Source organism: Amblyomma maculatum, chromosome 4 (assembly GCF_055883805.1).
Source record: "Amblyomma maculatum isolate TAMU_Amacu chromosome 4, ASM5588380v1, whole genome shotgun sequence".
Taxonomy (NCBI): Eukaryota; Metazoa; Arthropoda; class Arachnida; order Ixodida; family Ixodidae; genus Amblyomma; species Amblyomma maculatum.
In genome coordinates, this window is record NC_139347.1 from 184,518,206 (window position 1) to 184,543,878 (window position 25,673).

The following is a 25,673-nucleotide window of genomic DNA, read 5'->3' on the forward strand; positions in this document are numbered from 1 at the left end:
CCACGTCGCGTTTCTGTCACCCCAGCACATCTTCGTACCGAGAACATAGAGCAATCCCGTCGTCCTAGTCCTTCGCCATCGCCTCAAGCCCACCGTTCCCGATTACCTACTCCTCGCCGCAGCTTTTCCCCAACGTACCAAGGCCCCTACTCGGGAAACTAGGCAACGCAGCGCCCGGAAGTGACGCTGCGTTCCCAACCCGGACAGCCAACTGTGTTTCGACCATCGCACCACGGCGCAACCTGATCAATGTCCTCTTAGATAGAGTCCCTGTGTCCGCTCTCAATGACACTGGAGTCCATATTTCAGTCCTTAGTTCGTCGTTCCGCCAGCGCCTCAAAAACGTTCTTACGCACGCTAACATCTCTACAGTTCGTGTTGCTGATGGAAACACTGCTACCATCATCGTAATGTGCACTGCGCGCGTCTACATCGCCTGCCACCACGTCCCTGTGCTCTTTGCCGTCCTTAATACCTGTCCTCAAGACGTGATTTTAGGCCTAGACTTTTTAACAGCCCATTCTGCTCTCATTGACTATTCCTCCGGGCTTATGCGCCTAGCACTGCCCCATTTTGTTCACGACCCCAGTGCTGACCATTCCCAGCCTCGCCTCCGCTCCAGTACATTTACTCGCCAACTCCTGAGGCGGCAGTATACGTGACCATGTCACCTTTTCCCTCCCTTCCTGACAGCGACTACGTTGTCAACTCCATAACCGATGTCACTCTACAGCACAACATCGTCCTACCTCATAGCATTGTATACGTCGAGAATAACCTCACCTACATTCCCGTACTCAACTTCAGCATGCCTTCGCAAGTTCTCCCGGAGGGCATTTTCCTTACCAAGCTGTAACCTTTGTCCAGCTTTACTATTCCTGCAGTGATGTCCGACCGTCACGCCGAGGTACCTGCACAACCTGTCCCGTCACATAGTCCGGAGGCCCGCATCTCAGCCATGGTTGCTTCTGACCTGCGTCCCGAATATGCCAGTGCCCTTGCCGGCCCTCTGCGGTCATATAGTGACATTTTTGATTTCGGTCACGGATCCCTGGGCCAAACATCCGTCGTTACACATCGCATCGATACGGGAGAAGCCCGACCTATTCACCGACAGCCTTACAGAGTTGCTCTTTCCGAACGCCGGATCATTCAGGAAGAAGTAGAGAAAATGTTGGCAAGCAACATTATTGAGCCGTCGAGCAGCCCCTGGGCGCCTCCGGTAGTACTCGTCAAAAAGAAACACAACAGCTGGAGGTTTTGCTTAGATTATCGACACCTAAACAAGATAAAGAAAGACGTGTACCCTCTTCCAAGGATCGATGACGCTCTCGACTGCCTGCATGGTGCCAACTACTTCTCCTCCATCGATCTCCGTTCTGGATATTAGCAGATCTTTGATGACGAAAGAGGTCGTGAAAAGACGGCTTTTGTCACCACAGATGGCCACTAACAATTCAAGGTGATGCCTTTCGGCTTATGTAATGCCCCTGCGACCTTCGAGCGAATGATGGTCTCTTTACTACGTGGGTTCAAATAGACCACATGTCAGTGCTACCTCGATGACGTCATCGTACTTTTTTCAACTTTTGAGGGCCACCTCCATCCCGTTTCGGCTATTCTTGGCGTTTTCCAACGAGCTAGCCTTCAGTTGAACGCCAAGAAGTGTAGCTTTGGTCGCCGGGAACTCAAGGTTCTAGGACACTTGGTCAACACCCATGGCATTCAGCCGGACCCCGACAACATTCGCGCTGTAAGTGATTTTCCTATACCTAAATCTAGCAGCGACGTGCGTAGCTTCCTCGGACTTTGCTCATATTACCGGCGATTTCTACCAAACTTCGCGGAAATCGCCCGTCCACTCACGCAGCTTCTGAAAAAAGGGGTCTCCTTTTCCTGTGGCAACGAACAACCGGCCGCCTTTCTCGCTCTTATTGCCTGCCTCACCTGTCCGCCAGTGTTGGCTCACTTCAATCCGTCAGCGCCCATAGATGTACGCACGGACGCAAGTGGTCATGGAATTGGTGCCGCTCGGGCACAATGACAGCTCGGTTCCCCTCGCGTCATCGTCCATGCCAGCCGACTCCTATCTGCTGCCGAACAGAATTATTCCATCACCGAACGTGAGTGCTTAGCCCTAGTTAGGGTCATTGCGAAGTTCCGCCCTTACTTGTTTGGGTGGCCATTCACAGTAGTCACTGACCACCACGCATTGTGTTGGCTTTCCACACTCAGAGTTCCTACTGGCCGCCTTGGACGTTGGGCCTTGCGCCTTCAGGAGTACAATTTTTCAGTAGTTTACAAGTCTGGCCAGTTGCATGCGAGACGCCGATTGCCTGTTCCATCATACAGTCGACCCTCCAAGCCAACTTGATTGTGATAATGACGCTTGCGTGCTCTCTATTTCTGACTTTTCCAACATTCGCCGTGAGCAACGCCAGGACCCTCAGCTTGGCGAAATTATCAGTCGCCTCAGCGCCGATCGCCATGACCCTTCGCTTCGTTTGTTTGTGCTCCACGATGGCACCTTATACCAGCACATTATGCGACCTGATGGCCCCGACATTCTACTAGTTGTCCCTCAGTACCTACGCACAGCCGCCGTTTAACAGCTTCACGACGTTCCTACAGCGGGTCATCTAGGTGTCTCTCGCATATACGAGTGTGCGCCGTCAGTTCTTTTGGCCAGGCCTATACCACGCAGTCCGCCGCTACGTAGCTGCTTGTGACGCTGTCAACGGCGGAAAAAGCCATCAGTTTTACCAGCTGGACTGCTGCAGCAGATCGACATCCCCATAGACCCTTTTTCTCGAGTGGGTCTGGATCTTCTATGGCCTTTTCCACTGTCCGCATCGGGGAACAAATGGATTGCGGTGGCCACTGATTACACCACATGCTACGCGGTCACACGAGCAATACCAACCAGTTGTGCAACTGATGTCGCTTCTTTCCTTCTCAACGACGTTATACTCGTCCATGGAGCTCCCCGCCATCTGCTCACTGACCGTGGCCGTTGCTTTATTGCTCGTATAGTCGACGAGATCCTACGGCTGTGCAACGTTCGTCATTCTTTCAGGATTGCCTACTATCCACAGACGAACGGGCTTACCGAACGCCTTAACCGGACACTGACTGACATGTTGTCTATATACGTTTCTGATGACCACCGCGACTGGGACATAACGCTTCCATTTGTGACATTTACATACAATTCGTCGCGTCACGACACTACCGGCTGCTCCCCTTTCTATCTTCTATACGGCCGTGACCCTCTGCTTCCTTTTGACAGCCTGCACCCGTCTGTCACCACTGCCGGCTCATATGCTCGTGACGCCATAGCCCGAGCTGATGCTGTCCGCGTTGTTGCTCGCAACCGACTCGCAGCCTCCCAGCACAACCAGAAACGCCGCTATGATTCCTGTCACCGCAACATCCAGTATTCTTGGGGCTCTCTCGTCCTGCTTTGGACCCCAGCTCGCTGCGTTGGCCTGTCGGAAAAATGTTTGCCCCGTTATACAGGACCCTACCGTATTTTACGACAAGTGACTACAGTGACATACAAAATTGCACCCTTGCATCCCGCACGCCATACCTCTACACAACCCACCGAGAAGGTCCATGTTGCACGCCTCAAGCCGTACAGCACGGACCCTGGTTTAGACGCTAATACGCACCGGAATGGTTCTTCTCAGCCGGCGGGGTAGTGTTACATTAGGCGGTGCATGAACTGATATGCGCATAAGGAAAGAAGAAGACTGTCGTGAGTTTGAGAGAAGACGACGTTCGAGAAGAGTCGGCTTGTGCCTTCAGAAAACGTCTGTTGTTTGGAAGCCTTGTCTTTTGTGCGCGCTCTGCTCCAAGCTGAAGTACCGCGTAACAATATGTTTTCTTAAGAGGTGCAATTCGCGGGCATGAGAATAAAATGTGATTGATTGCGAGCTCATCACATAACATTTCGCAGAATGGTTTGTCGTGTTTGTCAAGAGGAAATTATACGTGATATGAGTCTGTCCTCTGCGTAGACGACATAAAATAACTTCAATAAAATGTTACTGATGTCGGCACGATTTCCATTCCCCTAAAAGGGGCTTCATAGATTGTAGCTTGTTGTTTGCTTCATTTTCCCAAGCACCTTGCCAACTAGTTCTTAGTTTGCTGCCCACTACCTTTATGCAATCCCGGTAAGGTATGCTCTCATGTTTTATTTTCATGAATTTGACTTGTGCAGCACATCTGTCTGCTCTTTCATTACCCCTTATCGCAACATCACCGGGGACCCAGCCAAATTTTAATATACTTTCAAGAGGTTATCTTTACTTTGTCATGTATTATGTTGCCAATCAGTGGTTCAACTGCATTTTTAGAGATTAATGAAATGAGGACGCCTAATGAATAAGTGTAGCTAATGCCATTTTTTATGCTTTCATTCCTTATTTTGTCCACAGCAACACAAACTGCATAACATTCTGCTGTAAAAGCAGATGTGCACTGAGGGAGTCGTAATTATTTCTCTTTTTCATCCTGCACTGTATATTGCACAGCCAACATAGCTTTAATTTTTGATCCATCTGTATAAAATCCAGTGTAGTTGCCATATTTTTCCTCTAGAGCCAGGAATTCTTGTATTATGAGTTCATGTGCTGACTGCGTTTTCTGAAATTTATTTAGTGTGAGGTACCATACATTAGGGAAGGGTTATTATGTGAGTAGTCGTTGTCGCCTCAGGGCAATAGTTTAAATTTCAATCATTTCGTCCTGTTCGTGGCATGTTTCTTCGAAATGCCAAAAATGGTTTTATTGTATGGGCTTGTTGCTGAAGAGAATCCTGGATAGGCATTTTGTGGATAGATGTTTAGGCTGAGAGCTGATTTTAAGAACGTATATACAAGTTACTGCAGTTCATCGATCTTCTAAGGAAGGTTCATTGATTTCAACATAGAGGCTGGATATTGGGGATATTCTAGAAGCACCAGAAGATAACAGTAAACCAAAATTATGTACTGGATCTAGTCGTTTATGTAGGATGATCTTGCTGAGCCATATACTATTGACTCGCCATGCCCTGTGAGAACCCCAACGTCTCCGTGACAGTAGCTTTAGGACGTTGAGGGCTGAGGACTCTTTTTCTTCGGGTTATTTATGTGTCGTAAATAAGTAAGTTTGCTATCAAAAGTGAAGCCGAAAAATTTGTATTCTTCTTTGAGTGGTAGCGCAGAGGTAGCACAGGCCTCGTCTCAAAGACAACAGAATCGCTACAGTTTTTTGAGGTGAAAATTTAAATCCGTTTGTTATCTGCCCAGGCAGCCCGTTTATTTATTCTTATTTTCATCTGCCGCTCACAAGTAGATATATTGTAAGATGTTCAATCAATTCGCAGGTCATCTATGTAAAGTGAGTACATTAAAAATTTAGGGATGACATTTGCTATTGAGCTCGTTTTAACTACGAAGAGGGATGATGATGATGATGGACTAATTTTTTTGGTGCAAGGGCATCTTAGGCCAAACAGCGCCAAAAACGAACTGTCAACTGAAGTCAATAAAATGTCCGAGGTGTGATGTTAAATGATGTACTTAAAAACAGGGGCCTGAAACATTGAACTGCGATGTATAGTGGTCTGCGTAAAAACAATAAGAAAGCTATCTAAGTAAAAGAAACGGGCTTGCGCCTATGTTGATGATTAATTCCGCATAAAAAGCCTACATTTAAAAAAATTCTTAAAATCTCTTTCTAAGGGAACATTAGATTATCACCAAGAATGATGGACGGATGTGTGGTTATTTGTTTTTAGTGTAATTCGTAAAAAATGATGTCTCCTCTGCTGTTCAAGTGTCGGACATTCAGTTAAAACATGGAGCACTGTTAGCCGGTCACCGCATCTCTAACAAGGGGGTGCGGGAGAGTTTGTTAAAATGTGTGAATGTGTTGTATATGTGTGACCTATTCTCAGCCTGCACAGAGCTACTTCTTTGAATCTGCCTAGTTTTTCTATTGTGTACCTGCCTATCCTTGGTTTTATTGTGTGTAATTTATTCTCAATTGCTGTGTTCCACTCCCCTTGCCACTGTTGTCGAATCCTGTTTTTGATGTGTGGCTTGAGGTCATGATATGTTATCTTGTCAATGTCTGCAGTATTTTGAAGGGCAGCTGATACAGCAAGCCTATCAGCCGCCTCTTTGCCTGGAATACAACGGTGGCCTGGCACCCAACAGAGTGTGATCGTAAGTTATATTTTATGCGCCAACATAAGGGTGTTACAAGCGAATTCGGAACTGGGTTCTTATGCCACTTCCAAATGAATAGGGACCCTAAAACACTGAGGGAGTCTGCAGATGATCGACGTCTGTATTTTCTATTCTATAAAGTGTCTCACAGCTAACAGGATACCGTGGTATTCAGCGGTAAATATGCTTGTATGTCTGTTCAATTTTTGAATGAAAAACCTGTGGTCCATGCGCTGTACAGGAGACTTGAGCAGATTTTGAAGCATCAGTGTAATACTCAGTGCATATGTACTTTGCCTGAAGTGACATGAAGGGCTGCTGTATGGCAATAGGGGACGCATGTTTCCCGACTTCAAGAAACGATAGATCACAATTCACAGCGTGTATTTCCCAAGGAAGAATTAAGGAAGGTGTATGGAGACTGGTAACCGGAAAGTACAGATGTTGAATATGCCTGTCAAATATGATTGGGTATGGTGGCGTTAGAGATGGTGTTTTTTTAGAAACGTTGCGTGCTAGTTGTGTCAAGCAGGAGCCGGCGACATGAATGATCCTGTTTGCATAGTACCTTCGAAGCATAAGTTACAAAAGTAAATCGGTTCGCCTGGACATAGAGGCTAGCAATTGGGCTAGTTCGAAAAGCGATCGTGGTGAGGCGAAGGCCGAGGTGGTTCTCGGGATCGAGCAATTTCAGAGCAGAGGATGATGCTGACCCATAGCCCATCGAGCCATAGTCAATGCGTGACAGAACTATGCTATTCAGGAGGCTCAGAAGGCAGTCGCAATCTGTTCCCCCCAAGGGCGGCGATACAGAATTTTAATCAGATTCATTGCTTTGAAACACTTCACTCGCAACAGTTTTATGTGGGCAACGAAGGAATGTTTTCGTCAACAACTACACCAAGAAATGTATGTTCTTTTTTAAAGGCAAGGCTCTGACCATTCAGTGTAATGTTGGGGTCAGGTCTGATGCCATGCTTCTTAGAGAAAAGTACACAAACACTTTTTTCAGAGTTAAATTTAAACCCATTTTCATCAGCCCACCTAGACAATTTGTTAACACCTAGCTGAATATGTCGTTCACAGATGGCAGAGTTGCAAGATTTGAAGCTTATCTGGACGCCATCAACGTATACAGAACAAGAAATGTTTTTTGGCAGCACGCTTTTTAGAAAGTTCATTTTGACTATAAAAAGTGTGCAGCTGAGAGCACAATCTTGAGGGACACCATATTCCTTTATTTACTGCTTGACTATGCATTGCCAACACGAACTTTGAAGGTCCATTCAGACAAATAACTTCGTATTGTATTCAACTTGTTCCCTGTCATGCCGAGAGATGTCGCGGATGATACCATAGCGCCGTGTGGTATCTTATGCCTTTTCAAGATATAAAAAGGCAGATAAAGAAGTTATTTGTGTACAAAATAATTTCTTGCATAATACCCAAATGCAATGAGCTGATCAGCTGTTGACCACACAGCTTTAAAACCAGCTTACCATTTACCATTTTTTCAAAACGTTTGCATAGACAGCTGGTTAGAGCAATATGCCGATAACTATCAGCAAGAGTAGATTGTTTTCAGGGTTTTAATACTGAGATAAGATTGCTTCCTTCCATTCTTTAGGAAGGCGTCATGTGGCCCATATTTTATTATACAGGCAGAGTAGAGTTTCAAGCGCGTCCATATGCAGGTGCCTGAGCATTCCATATGTGATCCTATCAGGACCTGGTGCTGTGCTCCCACATGTGCCTAGTGCAATATTCAGCTCATGCGTGGTGAAAGGATTATTGTACCCTCTTCTGCATTGTCTTTTAACATGTATAGGCTTCCTCTCCTCAGTTACCTTGTGCCGCAAAAAGCAATCTGTAAAGTGCGCTGAGCTGAATACGTTTCAAAGTGTTGCCCTAGAGTGTCTGCTCTATGTTCCAGAGAGTCTCCACTGGTGCTGACAAGGGGTGTTGGGAGAGTGTTATATCGTTTGAGTGCTCTTATCCTGTTGTATACTTTGTGTGCATTAGAATAAGAGTTTACAGAAGAAAGGAATGGTGACTAGCTTTCTTGATTGGAGATGCGTCGAACACGCCTGCCATTTGCCTTTTCGCGCTTAAAGCCTATTAGGATTTCAGCTGTGGTGTATCGGTGTAACTTCGACCATGCCCTGTTTTGTGTTTCACGGCCAGTCTTACATTCTGCATTTCATAAAGGTCTTCGTTTGTTTCGTGGCTTACAGGATGTTCGTAGAATGTTTTTTTCTGCAGCATTCATACCGTGCTGCGTGATCAAGAGTTGAGATCCATCAACGTCTAGGGCAGTAACTGATGAACAGAGCAGAGCTGAGTGTTCCCTGAACATCTCCCAGTTGGCCGCCAAGTTTTAAATTAAATGGAACTAGACGCATTTATATTTTTATTGCCTGCGCACTTCATATAGATCGGAAAATTGTCGCTTCCATATAGATTGTCAATAACAACCCACTGTGTAGCTACCAATGGCACCGGGGAGCCAATAGGTTATTCAATGGCTGTGTACGCATTATGAGCTGATGTAGTATGTTGGTTCTGTTGATTGAGGAAATATGATCGTGAAAACAATGGAAACTTTTCAATTAGTGCACCTCGGAAACCCGTTCTTGTACATCTACATGATTGGTGGCGGGCATTAAAGTCTCCAACCAGCAGCCATGGTACTGGAAGTTGGTCAACCAACTTTTCAAAATTTTTGCTACGTAATCTAAATCTGGTGGAATATACAACGAACACACTATTGTTATTTTACCGAATTTTAAGTCTTGTATTGCCACTGCGTCCCAGTCTCTGTTAAGCGAGATATTTTGACAAGCTATTGATATTTGAGTTACAATGGCAACGCCATCGGGGAGGTGAGTACTGCCTTGCTATCTTTCCTGAACACACGATACTGCTTGATAAACCTTGTGTCTGTTGCTTTCAGATGCATTCTTGCCGACAAAATATGTGGCTGCTGTTCGACGAGGATTTCTTAATGTCATTCAGTTTTTTTAGGAGTCCTCGACAGTTCCAATAAATGAAGCTCTCGGTTACCATTTGTTAAGTGTGGAAAGAATATAGAGTAGGTTTAACACTCACCGTCCTTATCAGGTGTCCTAACTGGTGTATGTTTCTTTTTATTTGAAGCAGTCCATCATGTCCAGCCTCTCATTGGCGGACCCCCTATGCGCCACTGACGCTGCAAAGTCCACGCTCACCTCCATCTCTGGTGAAGGCATGGAGGCAGGACAATATTCAAGAGGAACAAATCCATCTCAGATGTCTTTGGTGTCGCGGACGTCTGGGAGAAAGTGACATCCGGGATCGCAAAGATTGGTGCAGCCGTTGGCTGCTTAGCGAGGAGCTGTTGCGGGAGCACATCAGCAGCGTTGCACTGCGTGTCCATCGTTACTAGACGCGGCCTTGCCCCTCTGTGGACTGCGTCAGCATAGGGAGCGGAGAAAAGCATTCTGTGCTTTTTCTGCGCCTCTCCGTACGTTATTTTCACAGTTAACTTTAGATTGATTACTTCCTTTTCGGCCTGAAAGGCAGCACAGGACCGTGAGTTCGCATAGTGGGTGCCCTCACAGTTCACACATTTGTAGTCAGCTGCACTGCAGTTATCTGTTGTGTGGTCGTGTGCGCTACACTTTGCACAGGTAAGACGTCCTCGGCATGTCTCGCAATCATGTCCGTATCGCTAGCACTTGAAACACCTGCGGAGGCTTGGTATGCACATTGCATCGGATGAATTCCACGTTGAGCGAGAACAATATGTTTAGTTCTTATTTCCTCATTCTTTCGCCTGATTGTTATCCTTCGAACTGCAGTTACACCTTGGTTCTAGAGGCCGTCAAGGAGGCCTGATTCTATTGCATTTAAGAGGTCTCGCTCAGAAATCACTCTCTGGCAGCTGTTAAGGCTGCGGTGAGGCGATACCTGGACGTCAAGGTGAACAAATGTCTTTGTTATGAGGACCTTATCTGACTGGCTTTTGTCTGATACCTCTATTAGTAGTCACCAGATCCTAGCTTTTGCCGCAATGATGGCCTTCAGAGGGTTGGCAATCAGAAAAGCTGATAGTTCGTCTATAGGTTTAAACTCCAGCTCAGAACAAGAAACTTTGAGAAGTTAGTTGGTGCCATTATTTGTGTGCGTAATTCGGCGCGACTCCTTTTCGGAGGTCGATCAGGTTTCTTTGAAGACAGTTCTCCCATGCAGTATGGATAGTCTAAATGGTCCTAATATATGTCACCTCTGGTTCACGCTTATACGCAGAGGAAGGTCCCTGTGCCCCTCACCTGGTAGACAGGCGAGGAGCCCTCTCAGTCTTTCGCCACGGTACGGATGACAGCTTAGGTATGGAAGCTCAAGGTCAGTGGTGGCATCAAGCGCCAACACCTCGTTACACAAGGTGCCCCTGCGGAGAACTACGAAGAGGGTTGTACTAAGGATCCCTATTGAAAAACCTATATATATATATATATAGGACCTATTCATATCGGGTTATTGGACATGGGAGTTGTGGGAGTGGTAGGAGTAGGAGTCGCAGGTTATGTGCGTTGTAGAATGTGGTCAGCGCTCCTCGTTGTGAAAATGCGAATGCAGGATAAAAAGACGTTCAGGTAAATAAAAAAATTGAAAAAAACTTGCCGCACCCGGAATCGAATCATTATACCGCATACCAGCTGTCACGAAATCGGCGCCCATTTTCATCAAGCCGGTACGGCGCGAGGCCCGCACGGCGTCGCGTGGAAGGCATGGAGAGAAAAGCCCCCTTCCCCGCGCGGGAGAGCGCGTAGCTTTGTACGCGATGCCGTGACCCTCTTTCCCATTGCCCGGGGAGGACGGTGGTTCATCGGCCTGGAATGTGCCAGGCCTTTCGAGAAACTTCTATGGGACCTGGCCAATGACGACGCGCGGCTCGACTGGAGGAGAAGAGGGAGCTATAACCAGTTAAGCTATGTGTGTGTGCGCGCTAGCTTTGACGCGTGCTAACAAACAGACGCGGCGCGCCCTATTTAAAGAGACCGCGCCGTTTGATGAGTCAGTCAGCGAGTCATTCAGTTCGTCAAGTGTTTTGCGACGTGCTCGCGCTTCGGCTGGACTCCCGGGGATCACCCGCTGCTGGCAAGCCCACGGACTTTCAAGGGAGCGGCGCTCGTCTCGTATGGCGGCCACATCGTGACTCTTGAGGCGTCGGACTGCAACAGTGCCCGGTGAACAATTTGGTGTTTGTTTATGTACTCTCTCGTGTTTCATCTGTTGTAAAGCCTCTACGTTATTGGATACCTGTGTAATTGCATGCTTAGCGTTTGTATTCTGTGAACCTCTCGTCTGTTGTATTTCAAGTGATCTTGTGTATTCCTTTGTATCGTCTCTTGCTGTGCATAAATTCTGTTTTGTTTGTTACTTCTGACTCCGATCCTTACTCTGGTTTGAACCGGCGACCGCTGGGCACCAAACGACCACCCCCTTCTGTCACTACAAGGTAGCTGAATTTCGGCTGAGCTTGCCACGCAGGTCGAGGGCATCTCCTTTGCGACCGGAACAGCTACCCCCACTCACTCTAAGGGTGTCTGGGAGTGTGCGCACCGTTAAGGGCGCATCGTTAATAATACCCCCATAATTATTAACGGGTGACAATTAATCTGGCGTCCGCGACAGGACGTTTGGTGCATTCAAGCTCAGAGGACGGAGAACGAGTTGAAGAGTTTACGAAAAGGTCGTAAACAGTGTAACAGCAGAGCGATAGCGTGAGGTACCGCGCTGAAGCGGTTGTGTAAGGTCCATTGATAGTGCTATGTGTTAGTATTAGGCAGTTCAGATTGAAGATGAATCTCAAGGAGATTATTGCGTTGGGCTTAGAGAAAGGTCTAAAAGGAGCTGAACTGCGGGAATGGGTGGACCGAAAAGAAAGAGAGGTTCGAGAAGAGGCTGAGAAAGAAAGAGAGAGGCAAAGAGAAGAACGAGAGAAAGAATGGCTCAGGAAGCAAGCAGAGGCAAAGAGACAAGCAGAAGAAAGAGAAAAAGAATGGCTCAGGAAGCAAGCAGAGGCAAAGAGACAAGAAGAAGAAAGAGAAAAAGAATGGCTCAGGAAGAGAGCCGAAAGAGAAAAAGAATGGCTGAGGAAGCAGGCAGAAAAAGAAAAAGAATTCTTAAAAGAGAGAGATATCCTTCTCAAAAAGCTGGCTGAAGTTCGGCGTTTGAAAGGTATTACCGAGCCTCCGGAGGTTACCTTTCCTTATATTAGAAAGTACAGTGAACCAAGCGATACTGTAGAAACTGGCTCCAGCAGCCAGAATGAGGTTGTGGATCAGCGTGTTCCTGCAACAGAAACTTCAGATGACCGAACTGAAGTTCATAATTCTCAGAAAAAAGAGATTGTGCCCTCCGAGACGACAGGTTGCAGAGAAGCTGCAACGGCAGATGTCGAGCCAGAATGCTCATTCATGTACTCTACGCCTGAAGATGAAGAAGTGCAGGATTGTAGCTCCTTAATAAATGACACCATGGCTGAGTACATGAGTGACCGGGATGAGGAGCTTTCAAATAGCAGTGAGCACGAAAGCTTGGATGAAGGTGGCAGTGCAGATCCTAACCTTGAGGATTCAGAAATGGAAGGAAGCGAAGACTGCACTGCAATGAAAAGGTTCAAGAAACATTTTAAGGAACGGGATGTAACTGAAAGTGAGGAGGATGAGTCTCCAGTTGCAACTGAGCTCTGCTTCAAGAAGGTACGACTGAAGGTCGTAAAGAAAAGAAAGAAAATGAAAAGGATTAAGGGAGAACAAAGTTCTCAAAAAGACGCTCCTTTCAGACAACAATGTTCTGATTTTGCGCGTAAAACCGGATCAAACGTTCCTCGGCCAAAGGTGCGAATAAAACTGGAAACGAAAAGAAACAAATCCAAACCTGCCAAGTCAGGCAAAGTCAACAGGGAAATGTCTCATAGAAAAAGAAGGAAGAAGCGGCTGAACACCTGGACGTGCAAGCGCATGCGGAGCCGCCCAGACCGAGAAAGGATGAGACGGCCTGCTCGAAGCGCTGCTAGGCAAAGTAGCGTTAGATCTTGCCTAACTTTCGATCGGGAAGCACAACTCAGGAGTAGAGACCGGAGCGAGAACAACTCGCAGTGGAAAAGGCTCTATAGTAAACGGAAAAAGAGCCGAACTCGCGAGAGGAAGAAACGACAGCGTCTAGTAAAAAGGAGAACTCGCTTACCTGAAAGTTGGAGAGGAACTGATACGTTCCAAGGAGGTGCATCCCGAGTGTGGAAATACAGGCGAAAGCATGCCTTGGGTTTGTGCGCTTGCATTTGAATAGCTGTGCGTTTCTGTGTTGTTGATTCCTATGTGTATCCGACGGCAGTGTGTGCTATGTTAGTGAATTTCATGGCATTGATGAGTGAATTTTACAATATGTTATTACAGTTTGTGAAATTTGTGCAATGTGTGTGTTGTGGAGATTTGCCCATATATTTGTGAGCGCATGCATGTGCGCGCGATGTTCGTGGTTGTTGTGAATATTGTGGGACAATATTCTTTAAGGGAGGGGCAGTGTCACGAAATCGGCGCCCATTTTCATCAAGCCGGTACGGCGCGAGGCCCGCACGGCGTCGCGTGGAAGGCATGGAGAGAAAAGCCCCCTTCCCCGCGCGGGAGAGCGCGTAGCTTTGTACGCGATGCCGTGACCCTCTTTCCCATTGCCCGGGGAGGACGGTGGTTCATCGGCCTGGAATGTGCCAGGCCTTTCGAGAAACTTCTATGGGACCTGGCCAATGACGACGCACGGCTCGACTGGAGGAGAAGAGGGAGCTATAACCAGTTAAGCTATGTGTGTGTGCGCGCTAGCTTTGACGCGTGCTAACAAACAGACGCGGCGCGCCCTATTTAAAGAGACCGCGCCGTTTGATGAGTCAGTCAGCGAGTCATTCAGTTCGTCAAGTGTTTTGCGACGTGCTCGCGCTTCGGCTGGACTCCCGGGGATCACCCGCTGCTGGCAAGCCCACGGACTTTCAAGGGAGCGGCGCTCGTCTCGTATGGCGGCCACATCGTGACTCTTGAGGCGTCGGACTGCAACAGTGCCCGGTGAACAATTTGGTGTTTGTTTATGTACTCTCTCGTGTTTCATCTGTTGTAAAGCCTCTACGTTATTGGATACCTGTGTAATTGCATGCTTAGCGTTTGTATTCTGTGAACCTCTCGTCTGTTGTATTTCAAGTGATCTTGTGTATTCCTTTGTATCGTCTCTTGCTGTGCATAAATTCTGTTTTGTTTGTTACTTCTGACTCCGATCCTTACTCTGGTTTGAACCGGCGACCGCTGGGCACCAAACGACCACCCCCTTCTGTCACTACAAGGTAGCTGAATTTCGGCTGAGCTTGCCACGCAGGTCGAGGGCATCTCCTTTGCGACCGGAACAGCTACCCCCACTCACTCTAAGGGTGTCTGGGAGTGTGCGCACCGTTAAGGGCGCATCGTTAATAATACCCCCATAATTATTAACGGGTGACACCAGCCCAGCACGCTAACCACTACACCGCGGCACACGACGGTTAGTATGCTTGTATTCGTCATTTTCTATTGCTACTTTGCTGTTTCGCAATTTGCATCCTTTTGTCAAGTGCGGTCGTCCTTCGACGATTGCCCTGTAAACACGCTGAGCCTTTTTCTTTTCTATCGACACAGATAGGCAATATCATCTATTCTTAAAACGATAAGTGTTTGCACGTATACCTAAGAATATGCGATTATGTTACGCACTGGCTATTTTTTTCGCCGTGTTAGAGCGCATTTTTCTTTTTACTACAGACATATCTCGTACGGAGCTGCTTGTCATATATAACCTTTCGACTTCACATGCCGCCAGCGGAGCAGCGGCGGCAGTATTTCACTTCCCATCACTTTTTTGCATATGCGAACCCTTAATTAAACGTCGCTGTTGATATGCAGCTGTAAATGAATGGTTCGGTGGGCGGCGATGTGTGTTTTGAGTTATACTCCAGCATACTTATGTTCATGTGGAAAGGCGAATTTATTCCCTGCACTTCCGTATTGCAGATTCGTCATCAGTTACAGATAGGAACGTGCGCCATAAGGTCGAAGACGTGCAGCGATTGTTGATTGTAATTACCGCATGCGCTCACAGGAGAGCATGCAGAGATCGAAATAAAAAATAAACTTTCATATTCATTTCATTCAAATTTGAAAAAGGCTTTCTTGTTTTTAATTCTTGAATCAATTTAGCTGGAACGCCGCATGCGTATACCAAACTTTGCCTTTTCTACCTTGCATAAACAAATCCTGATTAAGAAGCCCATCCAACTCCTGCATCATGATACACAGGACGTATCCTGAGCGTCCTCCTACTAGTCCCGAATGCTTCTCTATGGATCCTTTATGCCCCATTTCGGCTCCTGCATTCTCCCATATTATTTCATACAGGACCTGTTAAAACCGCAAATAAATTTTATCAATAGGGATGCACCCCTGGGGTACACCGTTCTCTTGAGTAAACGTGTTGGAGAAATTTGCTAGGCGGACTCTCAACGTGCGGTTTGTAGGAAATTGCTCAAACAACTCAGCATCCTGCCGCGGATACCTAGGTCCGCTAGATCACGGAGGATACCAAACCTCCACGTGATTTGGTAAGCCCTTTCCAAGTCGAAGACGACTTCGATACAGTGTTGGTTATGTATGAACGCTTCCCTAATAGTGGTTTCAAGACGGACAAGGTGATCTGTAGTTTAACAGCCTTTTTATATCCTCACTGATGCATGTCTAATATTTGTCGCGACGTAAGTATTAAGCTTAGTCTGATGTTTACAATGATTTCGAATGTTTTGACTATGCAACTGGTGAGTTCTATTTGCCTGTAACTGGTAGGACTATTTAACGATTTTCCAGGTTTAAGGAAAGGTACTACAACTGCTTCTTTGCATGCCTCAGATAACAAAGCAGTAATGTATATTTTCTAACAATTTCAAAACTTCTTCAGCAGCGGTTTCAGAAAGGTGGACAAGCAAGGTGTAGTGTACATTGTCAAGGCCCGGTGCTGCTTTTTCCCTGAAAATAACACTTTGTTTATTCCTTGCAAAGTAATCAGCTCATTGTACTCCTCATATCTGCCTACTCTGAGGGAAAGCTTTTGTTTTTCTAGTATAGTTCTCTGCTTAATGAATGTTTTTGTCTATTTCAATGAGCTGGACACATTGAAAAAACGCTCTCTCAAAATGTTGGCCTGCACTTCTACTGTTGTTTGTGTACCAAGAGTTGTAAGCATGGGAAACGTTAACGGAGTACAGTTGCCAGTGAATATCTGAGTCTGTTCCCACAGACTCTTTGCTGTGACGGAACTATAATTAACGGATATAAAAATTTTATTATGAAGTTTTCTCCTTGCCGTCGGGTGTGCTGTGCTTAGCTCTAGGGCTTTTAAAGTTAAATTGTTTTTTTATGGTGGGGTATGTACAGAAGGAGCCCCACGCTTTGTTTTGCTGTTTTGGGCCAATTTGCATTCATTTGTCCACCAGACAATGTTTTTGTGTAAGTATTGTGAACATTGTGGGATGGCTGCAATTTATGCTCATATCATGCATGTTGTGAACTTTTCATTTAATATTTCTATGGTGAGGTCTTTGGAAAGTTTTTTCTCTAAAGTAGCATTCTTATAAAAACTGACCAGGCAGCAAGGTGGATTTTCCAGCGCTATAGCCTTGTAAGGATAATGGGTGCCGAAAATGTTAGCATTAATACTGCTGGTAAGTGATCATTCTCATGGGGTCCTCTAAAATATCCCAACAAAAATCTGTAAATATAGAAGGTGATGAAAAAGCTAGGTCAGTGCAACTCCATTTTCTTGAGCTAGGACCACAGGAAGTAGCTTTCCCCATGTTCCTTAAACATATTGATACGTGGCAAGGTAAGGCCGAGATTAGTCCAAGATGACTCCGCACACAAAACACAGAAACACAGCAGCGTTAACCGGGCACCAACCGACACTGCTCGCACGTCGTCTTATCCAAAACTCATTAGCTTCTTCTTCCGTCCTTATGCAGATACCAGTGAATGCACCACCTAATGTAACACTACCCCGCCGGCTAAAAAGCACCTTCCCGGTGCGTGCTAGCGTCCAAACCAGGGTCCGTGTAGTACGGCTTGAGGCGTGCAACATGGACCGTCTCGGTGCGTGGTGTAGAGGTGCGAGGGCGCACCTGGATGCGAGGGCGCAATTTCAAATCTCACTGGAGTTACTTGTCGTAAAATGCGGTAGGGTCCTGTACAACGGGATAAACATTTTTCCGATAGGCCACCTCGGCGAGCTGGGGTCCAAAGCAACACGAGAGAGCCGCAAGAATACTGTGCGTTCCGATAACAGGAATCATACCGACGTTTTGGGAATGCTGGGAGGCTGCGAGTCGGTTGCGAGCAACAACGCGGGCAGCGTCAGCTCTGGCTATGGCGTCACGAGCATATGAGCTGGCAGTGGCGGCTGGAGGGAGCAGGCTGTCAAAAGGAAGCAGATGTTCACGGCAGTATAGAAGATAGAAGGGGGAGTAGCCGTTAGTGCCGTGACGCGACGAACTGTATGCGAATGTCCAAATCGCAGCGTTATGGCCCAGTCGCGGTTGTCATCAGAAACGTACATAGACAGCATGTCAGGTAATGTCCGGTTAAGGCGTTCAGTAAGACCGTTCGTCTGTGAATGGTAGGCAGTCGTGAAAGAAGGACGAACGTTGCACAATCGTAGGATCCCGTCGACTAAACTTGCAAGAAAGCAACGGCCACGTTCGTTGAGCAGTTGGCGGGGAGCTCCGTGGACGAGTATAACGTCGTTGAGGAGGAAAGCAGCGACATCAGTTGCACAACTGGTTGGTATTGCTCGTGTGACCGCGTAGCGTGTGGTGTAATCAGTGGTCACTGCAATCCATTTGCTCCCCTATGCAGACAGTGGAAAAGGCCCTAGAAGATCAAGACCCACTCGAGAAAATGGGTCTATGGGGATGTTGATCGGTTGGTAAAACTGATGGCTTTTTCCGGTGTTGACAGCGGTCAAAAGCAGCCACGTAGCGGCGGACTGCGCGGTATAGGCCTGGCCAAAAGAACCGACGGCGCACACTGTCGTATGTGCGAGCGACGCCTAGATGACCTGCTGCGGGAACGTCGTGAAGCTGTTCAAGGACGGCTGTGCGTAGGTGCTGAGGGACTACTAGTAGAAGGTCGGGGCCATCAGGTCGCATATTGTGCCGGTATAAGGTGCCGGCGTGGAGCACAAACAAACGAAGGGAAGGGTCATGGCGATCGGCGCTGAGGCGATTGATAATTTCGCGAAGCTGAGGGTCCTGGCGTTGCTCACGGCGAATGGTGGAAAAGTCAGAAATACAGAGCACGCAAGCGTCATTATCACATTCAAGTTGGCTTGACGGGTCGACTGCAGGCAATCGGCGTTTCGATGCAACTGGCCAGACTTGTAAACTACTGAAAAATTGTACTCTTGAAGGCGCAAGTCCCAACGTCCAAGGCGGCCAGTAGGAACTTGGAGTGTGGAAAGCCAACACAATGCGTGGTGGTCAGTGACTACTGTGAATGGCCACCCACACAAGTAAGGGCGGAACTTCGCAATGGCCCAAACTAGGGCTAAGAACTCACGTTCGGTGATGAAATAATTCTACTCGGCAGCAGAGAGGAGTAGGCTGGCATGGGCGATGACGCGAGGGGAACCGAGCTGTCATTGTGCGAGAACGGCACCAATTCCATGACCACTTGCGTCGGTGCGTACATCTGTGGGCGCTGACGGATCGAAGTGAGCCAACACTGGCGGACAGGTGAGGAAGGCAATAAGAGCGAGAAAGGCGGCCGTTTGTTCGTGGCCACAGGAAAAGGAGACCCCTTTTTTCAGAAGCTGCGTGAGTGGACGGGCGATTTCCGTGAAGTTTGGTACAAATCGACGGATATATGAGCAAAGTCCGGGGAAGTTACGCACGTCGCTCCTAGATTTCGGTATAGGAAAATCACTTACAGCACGAATTTTGTCGGGGTCAGGCTGGATGCCATGGGTGTTGACCAAGTGTCCTAGGACCTTGAGTTCCCGGCGACCAAAGCTACATTTATTGGAGTTCAACTGGAGGCTAGCTCATTGGAAGACGCCAAGAATAGCCGAAACGTGATGGAGGTGGCCCTCAAAAGTTGATGAAAATAGGATGACGTCATCGAGGTAGCACAGACATGTGGTCCATTTGAACCTACGTAGTAAAGAGTCCATCATGCGCTCGAAGGTCGCAGGGGCATTACATAAACCGAAATGCATCACCTTGAATTGTTAGTGGCCATCTGTGGTGACAAAAGCCGTCTTTTCACGATTTCGTTCGTCAACAGAGATCTGACAATATCCAGAACGGAGATCGATGGAGGAGAAGTAGTTGGCACCATGCAGGCAGTCGAGGGCGTCATCGATCCTTCGAAGAGGGTACACGTCTTTCTTGGCTATCTTATTTAGGATTCGCTAATCTACGCAAAACCTCCAGCTGTTGCCGTTCTTTTTAACCAGTACTACCGGAGACGCCCAAGGGCTGCTCGACGGCTCAATAATGTTGCTAGCCAACATTTTCTCTCTTTCTTAATGATCCGACGTTCTGTAAGAGCAACTCTGTAAGCCCGTTCCTGCTTAGGGCGGGCCTGTACAGCATAAATGCGATATGTGACGACGGACGTTTGGCCCAGGCATTTGTGACCGAAATCAAAATTGTCGCTGTATGACCGCAAAAGGCCGGCAAGGGCGCTCGCATATTCGGGACGCAGGTCAGAGGCAACCATGGCTCAGATGCGGTCCTCTGGACTATGTGACGGGACAGGTTGTGCAGGTACCTCGGCGTGACGGGGGACAGCACTGCAGATATAGTAAAGCTGGATAAAAGTGACAGCTCGGCAAGGAAAATGCCCTCCGTGAGAACTTGTTAAGACATGGTGAAGTTTAGTACGGGAATGTAGGTGAGGTTATTCTCGACGTATACAATGCTATGAGGTAGGACGATGTTGTGCTGTAGAGTGACATCGGTTATGGAGTTGACAACGTAGTCGCTGTCAGGAAGGGAGGGAAAAGGTGACATGGTCACGTATACTGCCGCCTCAGGAGTTGGCGAGTAATTGTAGTGGAACGAAGGCGAGGCTGGGATTGGTAAGCAGTAGGGTCGTGAACACAATGGGGCAGGGCTAGGCGCAGATGTCCGGAGGAATATTCAATGAAAGCGGAATGGGCTGTTAAAAAGTCAAGGCCTAAAATGACGTCTTGAGGACAAGTATTAAGGACGTCGAAGAGCACAGAGATGTGGTGGCCGGCGATGCTAACGCGCGCAGTGCACATTCCGATGATGGTAGCAGTGTTTCCATCTGCAACACAAACTGTAGTGGTGTTAGCGGGCGTAAGAACTTTTTTGAGGCGCTGGCGGAACGACGAACTAAGGACTGAAATATGGGCTCCAGTGTCAATAAGGGCAGAAACGGAGACTCCGTCCACAAGAATGTTAATGAGGTTACGTCTGGGTGTGGGGTTCGGTTCCGATTTAACAGTCCGGGTCGGTAATGCAGCGTCACTCCCGGGCGCTGCACTCGCTAGTTTTCCGAGTAGGTGCCGGCGTATGATGTGGAGGAGCTGCGAGGACGGACCGGTGAGCGGGATCGACGAGCCAGTGCGGAAGGAGATCGGCTGGCGCGACGGGCAGTGGGGACGGTTTCGTTGCGAGGCTGATCTGTTTGAGGAAGATAATGTCCAGGGCCATCATAGGCGGGACGGGGCTCCTCAGGTTGGGCAGGGAAGCGTCGAGGTCCATTGTAGTATCGACGGTCGGCGTTGTAATAAGAGCGGGGGGCGAAGAAGGTACGGCTATGGCAATAACGAGATGTATGGCCGGCGCGACAGTAAATGAAGCAATTTCTCCTGTAGTCTGAGGGACGCCACTCTGCAAGATTGCGACTAAGGTAGCGACGTGCGGAAGCCAGGCTCGAGGTAGCAGCAGCCACTACAGGAACAGGGTGCGTTGGTGACGGGCGCGGCACGGGACTGGTGAGATGCTTAAGTTGGCGAGTTCTTGGCGAACAACGGCCTGTATCATGGCCATAGTGTTGGGCGGCGGAGACGTGAGTGGTGCAGGAGCCAAGACCTCGAGTTCTCTCCGGATGATCCGAGTAATGTTCGCTCGATGAGAAGGCTGTTCCAAAGGCGGCAGGTCAGCGCAGGATGATGTAGCCGCCGTGTTTGGAAGCCGGTCAAAGCGATGTACGATACGGCATTGTTTAGCCTGCTCGAATTTCGACAGACGAAGTACCGAGTCGACGGTAGCGCAATCCGTACAGAAGAGGATGTTGAACGCATCATCCGCTCTACCCTTGAGGATATTCCCCATCTTATCGCTTTCTGGCATGGAGCTGTTCACCTTGCGACACAACGAAAGGGTGTCTTGAATATAGGCAAGGTAGGACTCCGTGGGGGATTGGGTGCGAGTGGCAAGTTCTGTTTTGGCTGCGGGAGCCCGCCCAATCGGCTTTCCGAGCAAGTCCTGTAGCTTTTGTTTACAGGTTTCCTAGGTCACTAGCTCTTGCTCGTGATTTTGGAACCACGTCCGAGCTGTTCCCGCCAAATAGAAGATTACGTTCGCTAGCATAATGGTCGCATCCCAGTGGTTGTTTCTGCTGCAGCGCTCGTACTCCTCTAGCCAGTCGTCAACTTTCGGCTTGTCTTCACCATTAAAGATGGGAGGGTGGCGGAACTTCGTGAGTACCACTGGCTGAGCCGATGTTGCTGCGATGGTAGAGGCTGCCTCGGAGGTCATAGTGGTCGTTTCTGACGTTGTTGTGAGCCCCGATAGGTGGCGGCCACTGCGTAAATCCAGCTTTTCTGTGCTATTTTGCTCTTATATTCTGTTCTGAGCGCACGGGGAACTTGAGTCACCTCCACCAAGATGATACGTGGCAAGGTAAGGCCAAGAGATCAGTTCAAGATGACTCCGCACACATCACACTGAAACACAGCAGCATTAACCGGGCACCAACCGACATTGCTCGCACGTCGTCTTCACCAAACCTCACGAGCTTCTTCTTCTTCCGTCCTTATGCAGACACCAGTGCATGCACCACCTAATGTAGCAATATATTATCTGATAGAAGGAAATCTTATATAATTTGGCCTCTTGAATCAGTTTGTTCAGTGCCCCAGAATAAGGAATATGCGTTGAAATCCACAGTTATTACATATAATATGGCTCATGCAGCTGTTTGACAAGTGCTTTGATGTCGTGTAGCGTAACTATATAGTGTGGTGGTGTATATTCACAGAGCTTATTGTTATTTTTTTTATGGCTGGTTATGTATACAGCGACTGCATCTAACCTTGTTTTTATAGCTACCTCTCTTGCATGGACGTTGCTTTGCGTTATGATAGCGACGCCTCCTTAGTGTCGGCTAGCCTGTACGTGATCCTCTCTGAAATTATCCTCACCGGTGGTGACAAGGCCGTAGACACCAAAAAAAAAGACACAGGCATGATAGTACTGAAATTAACTCTTTATTGGGCTGACATGCGCCCGCAAAAGAACTAAGCAACTCGGCGGCGGCAATAGCAACAAATCGCGATCGTCGATCGTCGAACAAAGAACGCTCGTCGAATAAAGAATGCTCAATTTAAAGGCTGGTCAGAACCATCTAGATAACGTCGCAAACTGTTACTAGCACAACATGGAACACTGTAGAAACACGCGAGTGGTCGGAATCTTCGAAACAGATCTCGGCTCATCTTGCGCGACAAAGAAATTGATAAAGGTGCTTCTCGCTGCTGTGGTTGCCACCTATGAACTTAATAGCGGCCCCCTTTAGGCTGAAGCTCAACCGGGGTTAAATGGAATAAATCGGTTCGTGTTTGGTTTCCTGGCTCTCTGTCTCGGCGTCCGAGCACGACAGCACTGAACGCCCACATAACATGGTACGTGTCAGAAGTGACAGCTGCATGCAAACTCATCTTAAAGCAGCTCTCAACGACCGTCAACGGTAAAAAGATGCTCCCGAACGAAAGCGCCCAGCAGGCCCAGTGGCTAGGCCTCCCTGTGCAACAGCCAGACGCGTTCGACTTCTGCAACCCTGCAAGTCTCGCTTCGAGGAGTATGCAGCTGTCGCCGGACTATGGAACGCTTCTCAAGGCATGCAAATGCGTGCGCTTGTGTACTGTATGGGCCAGGAAGATCGCTCGCTGCTTGACATTTTTTCACTCTACAATGCCGCGTTAGCCTCTTACGACGGAGTTGTCAAACGCTTCTCTCTGTATGCGTCCATCCCTGTCATGACCTCTATGAGTCATCTCACTTGCACAAGCACGTTCAACAACCTCGTGAGAGTGTCGACACATTTTACGCCGTACTGTTCGTTATTCGAACCTTGCAACTACCCGTCACTGGCAGTGGTGGAACGGTTGGTCCGCGACAGGTTTGTTGTTGGATTGCTCGACACGCGTCTCTCGGATAAGCTTTGCTGCTCCTTGAAGCTACCTTTCAAAGACGCTTCGACCCAAGCTCGTCAGTCCGAGGGCGCGGACAAGGAACGCTCACTCGCACAGGCTACATCGCAAAACATGGTAAACACTGATGCTGCGACTCAAGACCTTTTGCCATGGCTGGTCGATGCCAGAACGTGCTCAACAGACGCGAAGTCGGAACGCAATCGCGACATTACCTGTCTTTTTTCTGTGGCCGCGCATATCATGCACGGTCAGAGTGCCCGGCAAAGAGGTCTATCTGTAACGGCTGCGGTAAGAAAGGTCATTTTGCTGTAATTTCCCGCTCCAGGAAGTCGAAGCAGGCCCAACTCATTGCTACCCAACTACACGCTCTCGGGAAGCCAGCTAAAGCCAAGTATGTGAATGTCACAGTCGACAACTATACAACTCAGTTTAAAGTAGACTCAGGCGCCGAGGTTTCCGCAGTTCCAAGTGACTTCTATGGAGTCCGGGCTGAGCTCGTCGGGGTAGATGCTCTGTTGACAGGGCCCGATGGCCAACCTGTGCGTGTAAGGGGTTCGTATTTGGCACAGCTATCAAGACAAGGGAAGACCAGTTCCCAGCGTCTTTATGTCATTGAGTCACTTTCAGTACCTTGACTGGGTCCAGCCACTAAAGCTCTCGCTTTAGAGGCTGGAGCGAGCCACACTAAACTATGGCTCGCATAGTGGCCTGGTTAGAGCAATATGATTTGAGTGACGACCTAAACAATGAAGATTCCGTCTACTCCCCTTTATCCCCATCCTTAGCCATGAGCCTTGCCATTTAATAAAGGACATTCAATCGATCAATCACGCGAATTTGCCGCATTCGCTGCATCTTATGGTTTCGACAACATCACCAGTAGCCCCCATCTCAAAGTCTAACGGAGAGGCAGAGCGCATGATCCGCACTGTCAAAGACGTCTACAGTAAGACAAACGATCCTTACTTGGCCCTTCTCAGCTACAGGGATACACCAGGTGGGAGTGGCTTCAGCCCGCCTCAGCTCCTAATGGGAAGGTAACTGAGAACGAGTCCCAAATCCGGTGGGAAAGCTTCGTCCACACTGGCTTGAAAGGGAGGAGGTAGCCTTTAGGGATGACTCTCACAAGAAAAGGAGTGCAAACGACTTCAACCGAGGTCATTACATCAGGGATCTGCCGTCACTTCAGTCCGGTGAACAGGTCCGGTGAACAGGAGAACTCACCGTTCTCAGCAAGGCGATGCGTCCAAGGTCCACCGTCGAAACGCAGCGAGGAACGATTCTGAAGCTGAATCGTCGACACCTTGTTCCCTTTGTGCTGAGGGCAGCAGAACCCGCACTTCTCCAGCCTCATCCCATAACTCAAGAGGCAGCAGCACCTGATCCGCCGCCTGTTACAGCTGGACCTTCTCGTCCTGGTGATTGTGTTGCGCAAAGCTGTAGCGGCCTCCGTGTATTACCACCGGACACTTGAACTTGGGACTGAGGAGGCGGGGAGATGTAGGTGTCGCCACCTATGAGCGTAATAGTGGCGCCCTCTAAGCTGGAGCCCAGCCGGGTGTGATTGGAATAAATAGGTTTGTGTTTGGTTCTGGTGCGTTATGGTAGCGGTTGCCTGGCTCTCTCTCTCGGCCTCCCTGCACGAGAGCACGGGAACGCCCACACAACACTCGCCACATCGAGCATTAAGAAACAAAGAATACAGAATTGAGATGCGTGCCGGAATCAGAATGATAAACCGAATGCCGGCTGCTGCTAGAAAACAAAAAAATACAGTTTTGAAGGTTTCGTGGCATTACTCCACCCTTAAAAAACAGCACCTCGATGTTTCAAAACAAAGATTACAAAGTTTAAATACCACGGATTTTTTTACGCACGTAGCAAGGCTTCTGACGGCTCGCGCATCGCAGTTGTGATGCTGTCGTACCGTCGGGAATT